Genomic DNA, 7,808 nt, shown 5'->3' on the forward strand with positions numbered 1-7,808 from the left:
AAATAAAAATATTTATATTATTTATTAAATTTAATAAATAATATTAAATACAAGTAAAAATAATAATATTAAAATAACAATGCTATATCATCATCATCTAACACTAAAAAATAACATTAATTAAAATTAAAAAATTTAAATACATAAAATTTTTTTTATCAACTTACATAAATTGAATGATTCAAATAATTGCTAATATGTTTTTCGAATACCATATAATTACGAACCATTTTTAGTCAATACAAATTTATATTTTTTTTAATGTATGAAATCACTCTTATTTTTTTTTCTCAGCACATTTACTAATTCTCTTCTTCTTCTGAGATTCCCCTTCCCAAATTCCTCTCTGAACGAACTAACTTCTTCTCTTCTCCAAATTTTATTGTCGTGAAGAGGGTTGAGCTCAATTTAAAGAGCTTCAACCTATGTTACTTTTTCTTAGAAAAAGACTATGTCTTCTGTATGCAAATATAACTTAAATATGCCATTTTTGTGTTGCACAGGACTATGCAATTTCTTAAAAACATGTGAAAATTTTCGCGAAAGTTATATACAATTACTGAGCAGCATGTCTGCGACGAAATCTGTGATTACTGATTGGCATCTCTACTCAGTACACCTCTCGCATGTTGTCAAAGAGCATTCACGTTGGTGAGAAACTCTAGCTCACTCTAACGACACTATGCTAACACGCTCTTCGCATATTAAATTCACCCATAAATTTTCAAAATATTCTAATTGTCAATATTAGACAAAAATATTATTATACTTTTTGTGAAAAATAAATTCTGAAAAAAAACTCAACTCATCTTTAATCGGTTCTTATTAAGTAAGAGCAATACACTTTTTATTAATTAAACAATTTAATTTATCATTTTCTATATTTTATATGAATATTTCTAATTTAGAAACATATTTTTTATATTTTACACTTATAATAACATATTAATTTTATAAAGCATTGTAATATTTATTTTTTCCGAATCACGTTAGCATTCACGGGTGGGAGACTTCCTTAACTTAATACTTCTCTCTATTCCACATTGATATTCACTTTGTTTTAATTCTAATTACAAATTACATCAATAATATTTCTTTTCTTTTTTTTTTTTTGTTGCGTCCAGAACTACAATAAAATTCGAAAAAAGACGCATTTAATGTTATTTTTTATTTTTTATTTTTTGGGTCTTGAATATGGTAGATTTTACATATTTAGTTTTCGATTAACGGTGAATTTGTGTTTAGAAGATATAAGATGCACCCAAGGTTTGGTTGAGTGGCAATTATATTTGTCTTACTCTAAGATGTACCAGGTTTAAATCTCAGCTGAGGTTAGTTGTTGTTTAAAAATTCATAGTACCCATGGTAATATATGTGAATGTGTTGTGTGGTCGTGTGAAATATGAGTATAATGCCTAGGATTGAGGCTGTTTAATCCGTTTGGCCAAAAAAAAAAAGAAGATATAAGAAAAGATATATGATTTTTTTTGTCATAAAGATATATGATTGTATAACCTGAACAAATGTAGAAAAAATGTCCTGGCCCAACTTAGGCCCAACATTACCCAAACTTCGTATGGCGTAGAAAAACAAGTTCGTTCCAAAAGACTAGGGATAATTGGGTGAAGGTCAGTGCTCAAACATTTTTTTAGGTAAAGAGATAGATAACGGCATAACGCCATACACACATCACAAACGAATCTCTTTCAAATTTGTGGACAACAACCGCTGAAGCTGATATTTGAGAAGCCCACTAAGGCACTAACCAAACTTGTTTGCCACTTATTTATTTTTCTCTTTATTTATTTGTGTTGTTGACTTGTATTCTCATCCAATCCATTAAGAACTAAAATTGTTAATAAATTTATTATTGGTTAATAAATTTTTTTATAAAAATTCACATTTATATAGATAGACGAATAAATCGATAATTCGACTAAATTAAATTAAATGTTTGTCACTTATTCGACCTTTGTGATTGTGTGAATTAAATATTTACTTTTTATTATTATATTTATTATTAATAATCTTTGACTTATAAAAGTAAAAGATAACTAAACTAAGAAGCAAAAATTTATGTCTAATAGATATATGTTATAAAATAAATAAATAAATAAATAAATAAGAGGTAACAAATATAAAATAAAGAAATATAAAAAAAGAGAAAGAAGTATTACAACATAAAAAGAGAGATAATTATTTATTGTTTTTGTGTGTAGTATCATCAAAGGCATAAGCCTCTATTTATGGGCGTATATAATAGTAGTTTTTCAAACTACATTAAATAAGATTCTCTTTGGAAACATAAATTTTGTGAAAAATGGGCATTCACCTCAGGCTATCTTATCACAACACTCCCATTTGAATGATCATTTAGGATTATTGCCTCGTTAAAACCTTACTAAAGAAAAACTCAGTGAAAAAAATTTTAGTGAAGGAAAAAAAGTACAATATCCTTTGTGATAGAGACTGCCTCATTAAAAACCTTGTCAAGAAAAACCCAATGGGAAAAAAACTTGACCAAGGAAAAAAGAGTACAATCTTCCCCTCTTGCCGACATCATTTAATATCTCGAAATCGACGCATCCCAATCTCATGTACCAATCTTTCAAAGGAGGATTTTGGGAGTGACCAGATTATCACTTGAGCGGATCTGTTGGATATCAATTGTCCATTGATTTTGAAGATCATGAGTGAAGAAGAATTTAGGAGAAATATGCTTTGTCTATCACCTTTGATGTATCCGCCTTTAAGTTGAGCAATGCATGCTGTATTATCTTCAAACAGGACAGTTTGAGCTATCTTATGATCAATCAGTCCACATGATGACAGAATATATTGAATCAGACTCCTCAGCCAAAAACACTCGCGACTAGCTTCATGAATCGTCAGTATTTCAGCATGATTAGAGGAGGTTGCTGTTATCGTCTATTTCGTGGACCTCCATGATATAGCTGTACCACCATATGTGAACAGGTATCCTGTTTAAGATCTCCCTTTATGTAGATCAGACAAGTAGCCAGCATCTGCATAGCCAACTAATTGTAACTTGGATCCATAGGGATAAAATAATCATATATCAGTCGTTCCATGAAGATATCAAAAGATCTGTTTGATTCCACTCTAATGTCTTTTGGTTGGAGAGGAACTATATATTGCTAGTAAATTCACAGCAAATGATATATCAGGTCGTGTATTATTAGCAAGATACATTAGTGCTCCAATGACACTAAGATAGGGTACTTCAGGACCAAAGATATCTTCATTTTCTTCCTTAGGACGGAATTGATCATTTTCCACATCCAAAGATCTTACGATCATTGTGGTACTCAAGGGATGTGACTTATCCATATAAAATCTTTTCAAGATCTTTTCTGTTTATGTTGCTTGATGAATAAAGATCCCATTTTTTATATGCTCGATCTGCAGACCGAGACAAAATTTAGTCTTTCCAAGATCTTTCATCTCAAACTCTTCTTTTAGAGTTTTTATAATTGTTGAAATCTCTTTAGGAGTTCCACAGTAATTATAATGAATCCAAATGCAGTTTTCTTTATGAAAACACATGGACATATATCATCATTCTTGAATCCATTTTTTGCCAGATACTCAATAAGACAATTATACCACATTTGTCCAGATTGCTTTAGACCATATAAAGATCTTTGCAATTTGACTGGGTATAACCCTTGCGAATATTCATCGGATGGTTTAGATATCTTTAGTCATTCAGGGACTTTCATATAGATATCCCGATCTAATGAGCCGTATAAATAGGCTGTTACCACATCCATTAAATGCATCTGCAGTTTATGATATGCAGATAAACTGACCAAATAACGCAATGTTATCGCATCCACTACAGGGAAATACGTTTCTTCATAATCTTGTTAGGATTTGGTTGAATTAGTCCCACATTGCTTAGGATAGCAAATGGAGTGGGTGGCCTAGGCTATAAATATGAGGCTAAGTTCTCCATTTGTTTTTGCACCAGTCAGAAACACTTTAAGCTTGTATCTGATTTTTCTTTTCCTCTGTACTCTTTGATTAGAGAGTGTTGTGAGGTGTAGTTAGATATTTGCTTTGAGAGAGTGTGGGCGTACTGGGGTGCCGGTGAGAGAAAGAAGTCTATGTGTTGTAACAATTTTCACATAGTGATATTCTCTGGTTGTCATTTGACAACGGCCGTGGTTTTTTCTCCGGTAATTGGAGTTTCCACGTTAAATTCTTGTGTTGTGATTGTGTCTATTTTATTTCTCTGTCAAAGGTGTTTTCTCAAGGGAGAATGGTGTCTTATTCCCAACAAATCTATACCGGGCCTTTGTGAAAAATCTTGTGCCACAATTCGGGCTTTATAGCGCACAACTTCATTTTTCTCATTTCATTTTCTCGCAAATACCCACCGGCATCCAACAGGTTTTACATCTTCTGGTGTACGGACTACAGGTCCAAAGACTTCACGTTTTGCAAGTGAGTCTAACTCAGCCTTCATGGCTTCTTTCCATTTTGGCCAATCATTCCTTTGTCGACATTCTTCGATTGATCTTGGCTCAAGATCCTTACTTTCATGTATGATATTTAATGCCACGTTATATGCAAATATTTTATTGACAATTGTCTTATTTTGGTCCCATTTCTCTCCTGTAAAGACATAATTTATCGAGATCTCGTCATTTTCACAACTTTCAGGTACCTGAACGTCTTCTGGCGTTAAAATTATATCAGAATTTTAGACAACTATAGGTGTCTCTACTATGTATTTTCTAACAGGAATAGTATTTACCTCTTTTCCTTTTCAAAAATTTTTGTCTTTGGAACCGACAGGCCTGCGACACTTCTGGCATGTATTTGCTTTGGTGGCAATTTGTCCAACTGGGACATCAATTCGAATTGGAGAATTTTTCGCTGGTATATAAGATTTGGTTATTCTCTTTGTATCGAAAAATGTATCAGGCAATTCATTTGCTATTCTTTGCAAATGTATAATCTTTTGAACTTCTAGTTCACATTGCCCTTATCGAGGATCTAAATGCATCAAGGATGATACATTCCAATTAAGTTTCTTTTCATGAAACTTATTCTCTCCCCCTAATGTTAGAAATTTTGATTCATCAAAATGACAATCTGCAAACCGGGCTTTAAATACATCTCCAGTTTGTATCTCAAGATACGTCACTATAGAGAGAGAATCATATCCAACATATATCCCCAATCTTTTTTAGGGTCCCATTTTGGTGCTATTAGGTGGTGCATCGGGAACATATATCACACACCCAAATATTTCTTAAATGGAAAACATTTGGCTGTTGGCCAAAAGCTAATTGCATAGGAGAGAACTGATGGTAACTCGTTGGCTTCAAACGAATAAGTGCCGCGGTATGTAAAATAGCATGCTCCCAAACCGAGGTTGGAAGATTTGTTCTCATAAGTAAGGGTCTAGCAATTAATTGGAGGCGTTTAATAAGCGATTATGCTAACCCATTTTGTGTGTGAATATAAGCTACTGGATGTTCAACACTTATTTCATTAACCATACAATAAGCATCAAAAGCTTGGGAAGTAAATTCACCAGTATTATCAAGACGAATTGCTTTGATTGGATTTTCTGGAAATTGTGCTTTTAATAGAATAATTTGAGTCAATAATCTCACAAATGCCAAGTTGCGAGAAGATAATAAGCACACATGTGACCATCTCGAAGATGCGTCTATCAGGACCATTAAATATCTAAAATATCCACATGGTGGATGAATAGATCTACATATATCACCTTGAATTCTTTCTAGGAATTCAGGGGACTCAAATCCAATCTTTACTGGTGATGGCTTTAAAATTAACTTTCCTTGAGAACATGCAGCACAATAAAATTCATTAGATTTAAGAATCTTTTGGTTCTTTAGTGAATGTCCGTGAGAGTTTTCAATAATTCTCCTCATCATGGTTGTTCCCGGATAACCCAATCTATCATGCCAAGTTATGAATCATTTGGGTTAGTAAACTTCTAGTTTACAATGGCATCTGATTCAATTGCGCTAATCTTAGTATAATACAATCCAGATGAAAGTGAGGGTAACTTTTCTAATATAACCTTTTTATTTAAATCATGAGTTGTGGTACATAAATACTCATGATTTTCCTTATTCATAGTCTCAATATGATATCCATTTCGCCGAATATCTTTAAAACTCAACAAGTTTCTTCGAGACTTGGTAGACAATAGTGCATTATTTATTATGAATTTTGTTCCTCCAGGAAACAAATTATAGCTCTTCCGGAGCCTTCTATCACATTTTCTGAGCCAATAATAGTATTAACATATTCCTCTTTTGGCACAAGATGGATAAAATATATCACTTTTAAGAATAGTGTGTGAACTTGCACTATGTGCAAGGCAAATATCTTCAGAATATGTCCTTGTTATTTTTCTTCAAAGACAAATGATAATAATAAAATGAGTAAAAGTACATGCACAGTAAAATTATTCACATGAATACTTAACAAACACATACACATATCAAACTATTTCATCATTGATCAAATAGTCAATATTTCCTTCAGAATCCTTAAAAAAATTAGATACATCATAATGAGTGGTGAAATTTTTATCATTTGAAACAAAATTTGTTTCCTTTCTTTTGTCATCCTTTTTCATGGATGCTTGATAAAGATCAACTAGGTGCCTTGGGGTACGACAGGTACGTGACCAATGACCCTTTCCACCACAACGGAAGCATTTATCCTCAATTGATATACTTTACCCATTGTTTCTTTCTTTATCCCACTTCTAGTGAGATCCTTTGTGAACGTAATTCATTTTCCTTCCATAATTTTTCTCGTTACTAAAATTTTGCCATTTACCTCTTTTGGGGTAATGATTTGCCGCATTTACTTCAGGAAATGAGGCGGCACCAGTTGAGCGCGCTTCATGATTTCTCAAAAGTAACTCATTGTTGCGTTCAGCAACAAGAAAAAGCAAGATTAACTCAAAATATTTTTAAATTCTTTTTCTCGATACTGCTGCTGCAGGAGCACATTCGAGACATGAAAGGTCGAGAAAATTTTCTCTAACATATCGGGCTTGAGAAAGTATCATCGTCTTTTGATGATTGTACCTTTCTTCAAGGTCTTTCCACAGATCTGCTGGATCTTTTAATGTGGGATATTCATTTTTCAATCATACGTCAAGATGATGATAAAGAAAAATTATGGCTTTGGCTTTATCCTTTTGGGATGTATTATTTTCAGCCTCAATGGTATCTCCAAGATTCATCGAATCAAGATGGATTTCAGCATCTATATTCATAATAAATAATTATTTTTAAATATATCAAAAGCATTATATTCAAGATGGGAGAGTTTTGACATAATGAAAATTTGTTACCTGAAATCTTCCTAAAATTTCGTTAGAGTTTCGTGCTGATAACGTGTTATAAAATAACTAAATAAACAAATAAAGAAGTGGTAACAAATATAAAATAAAGAAATATAAAAAGAGAAAATTGTTTATTATTTTTGTGTGTAATATCATCAGAGACATAAGCTTCTATAAGTCTTATAAAAAATGGGTATCCACCTTAGGCTATTTTATCACAACAACATAATTAAAAATTACAATAAAACGCGCTAAGTTTTGCTTAGGCAATAACCCATAAAATTCTTTTTCAAAAAAAAGTAAGTAGTGTTTTTTAATACAAATATGTTATATATATTAAAATTAGTTACTAAAATTAATTATTAAAATAAAATATATATTAAAATATAAAATACATATTAAAAATAATTTAAATTATATATATTTACACATACTT

Source organism: Arachis duranensis, chromosome 1, assembly GCF_000817695.3.
Source record: "Arachis duranensis cultivar V14167 chromosome 1, aradu.V14167.gnm2.J7QH, whole genome shotgun sequence".
Classification (NCBI taxonomy): Eukaryota; Viridiplantae; Streptophyta; class Magnoliopsida; order Fabales; family Fabaceae; genus Arachis; species Arachis duranensis.